Below are 11408 nucleotides of genomic sequence, written 5' to 3' on the forward strand. Positions count from 1 at the left end.
TGTATGTATTGTGTGTGTGTTTTGGGGAGTACTCTCACTAACCCATTACTATCAATGTATGTATTGTGTGTGTGTTTTGGGGAGTACTCTCACTGACCCATTACTATCAATGTATGTATTGTGTGTGTGTTTTGGGAGTACTCTCACTGACCCATTACTATCAATGTCTGTATTGTGTGTGTGTTTTGGGGAGTACTCTCACTGACCCATTACTATCAATGTATGTATTGTGTGTGTGTTTTGGAGTATTCTCACTGACGCATTTCTATCAATGTATGTATTGTGTGTGTGTTTTGGAGTATTCTCACTAACCCATTACGATCAATGTATGTATTGTGTGTGTGTTTTGGAGTATTCTCACTGACCCATTACTATCAATGTATGTATTGTGTGTGTGTTTTGGGGAGTACTCTCACTAACCCATTACTATCAATGTATGTATTGTGTGTGTGTTTTGGGGAGTACTCTCACTAACCCATTACTATCAATGTCTGTATTGTGTGTGTGTTTTGGGGAGTATTCTCACTGACCCATTACTATCAATGTATGTATTGTGTGTGTGTTTTGGAGTATTCTCACTGACCCATTTCTATCAATGTATGTATTGTGTGTGTGTTTTGGTGAGTATTCTCACTAACCCATTACTATCAATGTATGTATTGTGTGTGTGTTTTGGGGAGTACTCTCACTGACCCATTGCTATCAATGCATGTATTGTGTGTGTGTTTTGGAGTATTCTCACTGACCCATTACTATCAATGTATGTATTGTGTGTGTGTTTTGGAGTATTCTCACTGACCCATTACTATCAATGTATGTATTGTGTGTGTGTTTTGGAGTATTCTCACTGACCCATTACTATCAATGTATGTATTGTGTGTGTGTTTTGGAGTATTCTCACTGACCCATTATTATCAATGTATGTATTGTGTGTGTGTTTTGGGGAGTACTCTCACTGACCCATTTCTATCAATGTATGTATTGTGTGTGTGTTTTGGGAGTATTCTCACTGACCCATTACTATCAATAAGAATATCCCTGAAATCAAATAAAACACCAACATAAATATAAAAATCACTTTTTTAGATGAACAGAAATTGCATTAAAATGAGAATTTTTTTTGCAATTTAAAAAAATTCTTTACAGTGTTAAAATAAATTTGCTTTCATAAACAGGGATTTTAATATAAAACATAAGTAATAACATTTATTTTTTCTATCTACTGAAACTCTTACACTGGTAAAAGCAGGCCTTACATCTGACAAGTGTAAGAGTTTGAAGAAGATTGGCTGGGCAGGAGGTGGGCAAAGATCCCACCTCCAGCGAGTTGGTCTTACTGCAGGAGAAGGGTCCACAGCCAGCGAGGGAATGGAAGACCAGCAGGAAGAGTAGTGCAAGGAAGGTAGTGCAGGGGTCCCCTGTGGTCATCCCCCTGCAAAACAGATACACCGCTTTGAGTACTGTTGAGGGGGATGACTCATCAGGGGAGGGCAGCAGCAGCCAAGTTCATGGCACCGTGGCTGGCTCTGTTGCACAGGAGGGCAGGAAAAAGAGTGGGCGAGCGATAGTGATAGGGGATTCAATTGTAAGGGGAATAGATAGGCGTTTCTGCGGCCGCAACCGAGACTCCAGGATGGTATGTTGCCTCCCTGGTGCAAGGGTCAAGGATGTCTCGGAGCGGGTGGAGGACATTCTAAAAAGGGAGGGAGAACAGCCAGTTGTCGTGGTGCACGTTGGTACCAATGACATAGGTAAAAAAAGGGATGAGTTCCTACGAAATGAATTTAAGGAGCTAGGAGCTAAATTAAAAAGTAGGACCTCAAAAGTAGTAATCTCGGGATTGCTACCAGTGCCACGTGCTAGTCAGAGTAGGAATCGCAGGATAGCGCAGATGAATACGTGGCTTGAGCAATGGTGCAGCAGGGAGGGATTCAAATTCCTGGGGCATTGGAACCGGTTCTGGGGGAGGTGGGACCAGTACAATCCGGACGGTCTGCACCTGGGCAGAATCGGAACCAATGTCCTCGGGGGAGTGTTTGCTAGTGCTGTTGGGGAGGAGTTAAACTAATATGGCAGGGGGATGGGAACCAATGCAGGGAGATAGAGGGAAACAAAAAGGAGGCAAAAACAAAAGACAGAAAGGAGATGAGGAAAAGTGGAGGGCAGAGAAACCCAAGGCAAAGAACAAAAAGGGCCATTGTACAGCAAAATTCTAAAAGGACAGAGGGTGTTAAAAAAACAAGCCTAAAGGCTTTGTGTCTTAATGCAAGGAGTATCCGCAATAAGGTGGATGAATTAACTGTGCAAATAGATGTTAACAAATATGATGTGATTGGGATTACGGAGACGTGGCTCCAGGATGAGCAGGGCTGGGAACTCAACATCCAGGGGTATTCAACATTCAGGAAGGATAGAATAAAAGGAAAAGGAGGTGGGGTAGCATTGCTGGTTAAGGAGGAGATTAAGGCAATAGTTAGGAAGGACATTAGCTTGGATGATGTGGAATCTATATGGGTAGAGCTGCAGAACACCAAAGGGCAAAAAACGTTAGTGGGAGTTGTGTACAGACCTCCAAACAGTAGTAGTGATGTTGGGGAGGGCATCAAACAGGAAATTAGGGGTGCGTGCAATAAAGGTGCAGCAGTTATAATGGGTGACTTTAATATGCACATAGATTGGGCTAACCAAACTGGAAGCAATACGGTGGAGGAGGATTTTCTGGAGTGCATAAGGGATGGTTTTTTAGACCAATATGTCGAGGAACCAACTAGGGGGGAGGCCATCTTAGACTGGGTGTTATGTAATGAGAAAGGATTAATTAGCAATCTCGTTGTGCGAGGCCCCTTGGGGAAGAGTGACCATAATATGGTGGAATTCTGCATTAGGATGGAGAATGAAACAGTTAATTCAGAGACCATGGTCCAGAACTTAAAGAAGGCTAACTTTGAAGGTATGAGGCGTGAATTGGCTGAGATGGATTGGCGAATGATACTTAAGGGGTTGACTGTGGATGGGCAATGGCAGACATTTAGAGACCGCATGGATGAACTACAACAATTGTACATTCCTGTCTGGCATAGAAATAAAAAAGGGAAGGTGGCTCAACCGTGGCTATCAAGGGAAATCAGGGATAGTATTAAAGCCAAGGAAGTGGCATACAAATTGGCCAGAAATAGCAGCGAACCTGGGGACTGGGAGAAATTTAGAACTCAGCAGAGGAGGACAAAGGGTTTGATTAGGGCAGGGAAAATGGAGTATGAGAAGAAGCTTGCAGGGAACATTAAGACGGATTGCAAAAGTTTCTATAGATATGTAAAGAGAAAAAGGTTAGTAAAGACAAATGTAGGTCCCCTGCAGTCAGAATCAGGGGAAGTCATAACGGGGAACAAAGAAATGGCGGACCAATTGAACAAGTACTTTGGTTCGGTATTCACGAAGGAGGACACGAACAACCTTCCGGTTATAAAAGGGGTCGGGGGGTCTAGTAAGGAGGAGGAACTGAGGGAAATCCTTATTAGCCGGGAAATTGTGTTGGGGAAATTGATGGGATTGAAGGCCGATAAATCCCCAGGGCCTGATGGACTGCATCCCAGAGTACTTAAGGAGGTGGCCTTGGAAATAGTGGATGCGTTGACAGTCATTTTCCAACATTCCATTGACTCTGGATCAGTTCCTATGGAGTGGAGGGTAGCCAATGTAACCCCACTTTTTAAAAAAGGAGGGAGAGAGAAAACAGGGAATTATAGACCGGTCAGCCTGACATCGGTAGTGGGTAAAATGATGGAATCAATTATTAAGGATGTCATAGCAGTGCATTTGGAAAGAGGTGACATGATAGGTCCAAGTCAGCATGGATTTGTGAAAGGGAAATCATGCTTGACAAATCTTCTGGAATTTTTTGAGGATGTTTCCAGTAGAGTGGATAAGGGAGAACCAGTTGATGTGGTATATTTGGACTTTCAGAAGGCGTTCGACAAGGTCCCACACAAGAGATTGATGTGCAAAGTTAGAGCACATGGGATTGGGGGTAGTGTACTGACATGGATTGAGAACTGGTTGTCAGACAGGAAGCAAAGAGTAGGAGTAAATGGGTACTTTTCAGAATGGCAGGCAGTGACTAGTGGGGTACCGCAAGGTTCTGTGCTGGGGCCCCAGCTGTTTACACTGTACATTAATGATTTAGATGAGGGGATTAAATGTAGTATCTCCAAATTTGCGGATGACACTAAGTTGGGTGGCAGTGTGAGCTGCGAGGAGGATGCTGTGAGGCTGCAGAGCGACTTGGATAGGTTAGGTGAGTGGGCAAATGCATGGCAGATGAAGTATAATGTGGATAAATGTGAGGTTATCCACTTTGGTGGTAAAAACAGAGAGACAGACTATTATCTGAATGGTGACAGATTAGGAAAAGGGGAGGTGCAAAGAGACCTGGGTGTCATGGTACATCAGTCATTGAAGGTTGGCATGCAGGTGCAGCAGGCGGTTAAGAAAGCAAATGGCATGTTGGCCTTCATAGCAAGGGGATTTGAGTACAGGGGCAGGGAGGTGTTGCTACAGTTGTACAGGGCATTGGTGAGGCCACACCTGGAGTATTGTGTACAGTTTTGGTCTCCTAACCTGAGGAAGGACATTCTTGCTATTGAGGGAGTGCAGCGAAGGTTCACCAGACTGATTCCCGGGATGGCGGGACTGACCTATCAAGAAAGACTGGATCAACTGGGCTTGTATTCACTGGAGTTCAGAAGAATGAGAGGGGACCTCATAGAAACATATAAAATTCTGACGGGGTTAGACAGGTTAGATGCAGGAAGAATGTTCCCAATGTTGGGGAAGTCCAGAACCAGGGGTCACAGTCTAAGGATAAGGGGTAAGCCATTTAGGACCGAGATGCGGAGGAACTTCTTCACCCAGAGAGTGGTGAACCTGTGGAATTCTCTACCACAGAAAGTTGTTGAGGCCAATTCACTAAATATATTCAAAAAGGAGTTAGATGAGGTCCTTACTGCTAGGGGGATCAAGGGGTATGGCGAGAAAGCAGGAATGGGGTACTGAAGTTGAATGTTCAGCCATGAACTCATTGAATGGCGGTGCAGGCTAGAAGGGCCGAATGGCCTACTCCTGCACCTATTTTCTATGTTTCTATGTTTCTATGTTTCTATAACCTCCACCCACGAAGGCCCTTCTCCCGGGGAAGCTTTGGAATTATCTAAATAAATTGCCAGATCAGAAGTGCTGGGTTCAGGGGCATGCGCTTCGCGTGCCTAAACCCCGATCTTGTGGGGCCTCTTCGGGCGTGTGCACACATCCTACGCACATGGAGAGGCTGCAATTTATTCTGATACTGAGGCCTATCCCTCCCCCTACCCCAGCAAGGCACAGAAAACACACGCAATTTAAAGGGAAAGTGAACTTTTGTTGCAGCAAAGACTTGGTTTACTTTATTGAAGTTTTTTATCTTTAAATACAAATTGTTAGAGAGCTATTTTCTACTTTGTAAACATCTGCAATGATAAAGTGTTTGATAAAAACAGGTAAACAGTGTAAAGTGACTTTTTTGGCTTCTCAGTGCAATAAAGACAAACAAGATGTAAACAAGCTCTTATCTACTTTGCAAACAGCTGAAATGTTAAATTGGATGTTGATAAAAAATTTGAAAAAAATGAAAAGTGACTCCAGGCTATAAATATTAAATGAAATAGTTCAATCAGAAATAACACCAACATTCAAATCGAACATTAAAGAACACGTGTTTTATCCAGAGACCTCCGACTTGCTCTGCAGACAGGGTTTTGTTCACCAATTGAAGTTTCACACCTCAAAAGTGGGGAGCAGATAAGGTGTTCATAAGGACTTTTTTTGACCCCAATCAGCTAACAAACCATAAAACTTTACGAGCTCAGCTGCCTGGAGAATTAAGTCACTTCACAATGGCAAAAAAAGTGAAGTTACACGTTACCAAACTTTACATTTTACATTTGCAGTAACTGAACAAACCCTGGCAGATAGCATCAAATCACTCAATGTTTTGTGGCATTGCTCCGCTGTCCGTGGAATGGTGGATTTGGTGCCAACAGCCGGTTAGGGTTAATACATTTATACTGTCTCTCTCCTGTGTGGATCCACTGGTGTCTATGGAGGTGCCCTGCCCGTGTGAAACTCTCTCTACATTCAGTACATTTATACTGTCTCTCTCCTGTGTGGATCCACTGGTGTCTATGGAGGTGCCCTGCCCGTGAGAAACTCTTTCCACATTCAGTACATTTATACTGTCTTTCTCCTGTGTGGATCCACTGGTGTCTATGGAGGTGCCCTGCCCGTGTGAAACTCTTTCCACATTCAGTACATTTACACTGTCTCTCTCCTGTGTGGATCCACTGATGTCTATGGAGGGTCCCTGCCCGTGTGAAACTCTCTCTACATTCAGTACATTTATACTGTCTCGCTCCTGTGTGGATCCACTGGTGTCTATGGAGGTGCCCTTCCCGTGTGAAACTCTCTCCACATTCAGTACATTTATACTGTCTCTTTCCTGTGTGGATCCACTGGTGTCTATGGAGGTGCCCTGCCCGTGTGAAACTCTCTCTCCATTCAGTACATTTATACTGTCTCTCTCCTGTGTGGATCTACTGGTGTCTATGGAGGTGCCCTGCCCGTGTGAAACTCTCTCTACATTCAGTACATTTATACTGTCTGTCTCCTGTGTGGATCTACTGGTGTCGATGGAGGTGCCCTGCCTGTGTGAAACTCTTTCCACATTCAGTACATTTATACTGTCTCTCTCCTGTGTGGATCCGCTGGTGTCTATGGAGGTTCCCTGCCCGTGTGAAACTCTCTCTGCATTCAGTACTTTATACTGTCTCTCTCCTGTGTAGATCCGCTGGTGTCTATGGAGGTGCCCTGCCCGTGTGAAACTCTTTCCACATTCAGTACATTTATACTGTCTCTCTCCTGTGTGGATCCGCTGGTGTCTATGGAGGTGCCCTGCCCGTGTGAAACTCTTTCCACATTCAGTACATTTATACTGTCTCTCTCCTGTGTGGATCCACTGGTGTCCATGGAGGTGCCCTGCCCGTGTGAAACTCTTTCCACATTCAGTACATTTATACTGTCTCTCTCCTGTGTGGATCCACTGATGTCGATGTAGGTGCCCTGCCAGTGTGAAACTCTCTCTACATTCAGTACATTTATACTGTCTCTCTCCTGTGTGGATCCACTGGTGTCTATGGAGGTGCCCTGTCCGTGTGAAACACTCTCTACATTCAGTACATTTATACTGTCTCTCTCCTGTGTGGATCCACTGGTGTCTATGGAGGTGCCCTGCCCGTGTGAAACTCTCTCTACATTCAGTACATTTATACTGTCTCTCTCCTGTATGGAGATGCCCTGCCCATGTGAAACTCTTTCCACATTCAGTACATTTATACTGTCTCTCTCCTGTGTGGATCCACTGGTGTCTATCGAGGTGCCCTGCCCGTGTGAAACTCTCTCTACATTCAGTCCATTTATACTGTCTCTCTCCTGTGTGGATCCACTGGTGTCTATGGAGGTGCCCTGCCCGTGTGAAACTCTTTCCACATTCAGTACATTTATACTGTCTCTCTTCTGTGTGGATCCACTGGTGTCTATGGATGTGCCCTGCCCGTGTAAAACTCTCTCTACATTCAGTCCATTTATACTGTCTCTCTCCTGTGTGGATCCACTGATGTCGATGGAGGTGCCCTGCCCGTGTGAAACTCTCTCTACATTCAGTACATTTATACTGTCTCTCTCCTGTGTGGATCCACTGGTGTCTATGGAGGTGCCCTGCCCGTGTGAAACACTCTCTACATTCAGTACATTTATACTGTCTCTCTCCTGTGTGGATCCACTGGTGTCTATGGAGGTGCCCTGCCCGTGTGAAACTCTCTCTACATTCAGTACATTTATACTGTCTCTCTCCTGTGTGGATCCACTGGTGTCTATCGAGGTGCCCTGCCCGTGTGAAACTCTCTCTACATTCAGTACATTTATACTGTCTCTCTCCTGTGTGGATCCACTGGTGTCTATGGAGGTGCCCTGCCCGTGTGAAACTCTTTCCACATTCAGTACATTTATACGACCTTTCTCCTGTGTGGATCCACTGGTGTCTATGGAGGTGCCCTGCCCGTGTGAAACTCTTTCCACATTCAGTACATTTATACTGTCTCGCTCCTGTGTGGATCCACTGGTGTCTATGGAGGTGCCCTTCCCGTGTGAAACTCTCTCCACATTCAGTACATTTATACTGTCTCTCTCCTGTGTGGATCCACTGGTGTCTATGGAGGTGCCCTGCCCGTGTGAAACTCTCTCTACATTCAGTACATTTATACTGTCTCTCTCCTGTGTGGATCCGCTGGTGTCTATGGAGGTGCCCTGCCCGTGTGAAACTCTTTCCACATTCAGTACATTTATACTGTCTCTCTCCTGTGTGGATCCGCTGGTGTCTATGGAGGTGCCCTGCCCGTGTGAAACTCTTTCCACATTCAGTACATTTATACTGTCTCTCTCCTGTGTGGATCCACTGGTGTCTATGGAGGTGCCCTGCCCGTGTAAAACTCTCTCTACATTCAGTACATTTATACTGTCTCTCTCCTGTGTGGATCCACTGGTGTCTATGGAGGTGCCCTGCCCATGTGAAACTCTTTCCACATTCAGTACATTTGTACTGTCTCTCTCCTGTGTGGATCCACTGGTGTCTATCGAGGTGCCCTGCCCGTGTGAAACTCTCTTTACATTCAGTACATTTATACTGTCTCTCTCCTGTGTGGATCCACTGGTGTCTATGGAGGTGCCCTGCCCGTGTGAAACTCTTTCCACATTCAGTACATTTATACGACCTCTCTCCTGTGTGGATCCACTGGTGTCTATGGAGGTGCCCTGCCCGTGTGAAACTCTCTCTACATTCAGTACATTTATACTGTCTCTCTCCTGTGTGGATCCACTGGTGTCTATGGAGGTGCCCTGCCCGTGTGAAACTCTCTCTACATTCAGTACATTTATACTGTCTCTCTCCTGTGTGGATCCGCTGGTGTCTATGGAGGTGCCCTGCCCGTGTGAAACTCTTTCCACATTCAGTACATTTATACTGTCTCTCTCCTGTGTGGATCCGCTGGTGTTTCTGCAGGTCTGACATCACCACCAGAATAAAGGGGCTGTGACAGCTCGGTGGGACAAAGACTCTCGGAGATTAAACACATTCTGCAGAAGCTGCAGTTTATAGCAGAGAGAACATTTTGAAATCCCAGTCACAAGATACAATTTCAGACCGAGAGGGTCAGACATTACGCAACAACAACATAGTCCCAAATCCACTGGCAGTGAGGAATCATGAAATTTACCCTTATATTCCACCTGCATCCACATAAAAATATCATAAAGAGTGAAAAATTAAAAGTATAAATAGGAATAATGTTTGAGGTAGCAAGTGATTATTGAAGGCCAAAAAAATATTCAAATGTCAAATTGTAAATTGTTTACCATTAAGTCCATTATATTTCAGAATAGTTTCTCATGTGAACCTTGAAAGCTGTTGAAGCCTTGAAGACTTTCCCACAATGGCGGCAGGTTTCAAAGCACTTGTGAGTTTTCAGCTGATCGATAAAAGCAAAACTCTCCACATTCAGTACATTTATACAGCCTCTCTCCTGTGTGGATCCACTGGTGTTTATGGAGGTTCCCTGCCCGTGTGAAACTCTTTCCACATTCAGTACATTTATACTGTCTCTTTCCTATGTGGATCCATTGTCTATAGAGGCTCCCTGCCCATTTGAAACTCTTTCCACATTCAGTACATTTATACGGTCTCACTCCTGTGTGGATCCGCTGGTGTTGGTGAAGATCTCCTGATTTTATAAATTCTCTCCTCTGGACAGATTGTCGAAATAATCCCTGCCCATTGTTGCGTGGAGAAAGATACTTTATGCTGGAAAGAGAAGATTGTCCGGCTGAAATCTGCCCACCCGATTCAGGATGTCTTCTGATGTGCTTCTGGAGAAAATGTGCAGAAGTAAAAGCAACATTGCAATGAGGGCAAGGATGGCACTCATCTCAGTGCACTTGTTGCCCTGCTGGAGAAGGAAGAAAGAGAAATTGTCAGTGTATTGAAACATCTCGAAGTTTCTTTTGGAAGTACAAATGATGATTATTTCAGTTTGAAAGGAAGGCTGTTAAAATTATAATTATGTGAATTTAGAGCCTCCTCCTGTGGAAGAAGTGGTGGGGGATCATCAATAGGGCATGTCCATTTAAAGATTACTGTCCAATGTTTCACGGTTCATGTATTCAGTCTGTGAAATCCTCCAAGGAACAAGGTGCACATCAATACCCTTTTAAGTATTGTTATAAACCATTGTGAAAATCAGCTTTGTTAAGATGGGGGAAATAAAAAACATTAAACAGCAACGGGGAGAAATGTGTGCGTCTTGTGCCACACGTTACCACCAGGAGATGCCGCTAAAGTGCCACTGACCGCTGTAACAACAACTGATGCCGGTTCCAGTATCACACACTATATCGGTGGTGCCGGTAGTGCTGTCGGTAACCTCGATCGCCAGGGACCTCTCCATGGTGGAGATCGTTACATCAGTGAGTGTGCAACGCCCAAGCTCCAACAATGGATTTAGTCAATTACCTTAACCATGCCATTCAAATATAAAGATATATTCAAACTTAGTCACATTATAAAGTGGTCACCTTTCTCTTCATTGTGTTTCAGAAGATGTTCTCATGTGAACTTTGAAAGCTGCAGAATCCTTGAAGACTTTCCCACTCTGACGGCAGGTTTCAAAGCACGGGTGAGCTTTCAGCTGATAGATAGAAGTAAAACTCTCTCCACATTCAGTGCATTTATACAGACTCTCTCCTGTGTGGATCTGCTGGTGTTTCTGGAGGTCTGACAGAATCGATCCCAGCGATCTCTCACCATCAGACTAAAGGGGCTGTGACAGCTCGGTGGGACAAAGACTCTCGGAGATTAAACACATTCTGCAGATGCTGCAGTTTATATCAGAGGGAACGTTTTGAAATCCCAGTCAGAAGATACAATTTCAGAGCGAGAGGATCAGACATTAGGCTACAACAACATCGTCCCAAATCTCTGACCCTCACTGGCAGCGAGAAATCGTGGAACATATCCTCATATTCCATCTTAATACACACAAAGATCATCATAAAGTGTGAAAGATAAAAGTTATAAATCGGAGTAGTTCGAGAAAACTAGTGCTTACTGAAGTTCATTCAAATGGAAAGTAATATTCAAACTTAGTCACATTATAAATTGGTTACCCTTCTCTTCATTATGTTTCAGAACATTTTCTCAAGTGAACTTTGAAAGATGCAGAATCCTTGAAGACTTTCCCAGTGACGGCAGGTTTCAAAGCACATGAGAGATA

General features: G+C 44.4%; 1 pseudogene; it reads right to left on the minus strand.

Annotated features, from left to right (window-relative positions):
* LOC139250592 (zinc finger protein 729-like) overlaps window positions 1-9208 on the minus strand; it is a 539046-nt pseudogene extending 529838 nt beyond the window's left edge.
* Between the last annotated feature and the right edge of the window lie 2200 nt (window positions 9209-11408).

Source organism: Pristiophorus japonicus, unplaced genomic scaffold (assembly GCF_044704955.1).
Source record: "Pristiophorus japonicus isolate sPriJap1 unplaced genomic scaffold, sPriJap1.hap1 HAP1_SCAFFOLD_396, whole genome shotgun sequence".
NCBI lineage: Eukaryota > Metazoa > Chordata > Chondrichthyes > Pristiophoridae > Pristiophorus > Pristiophorus japonicus.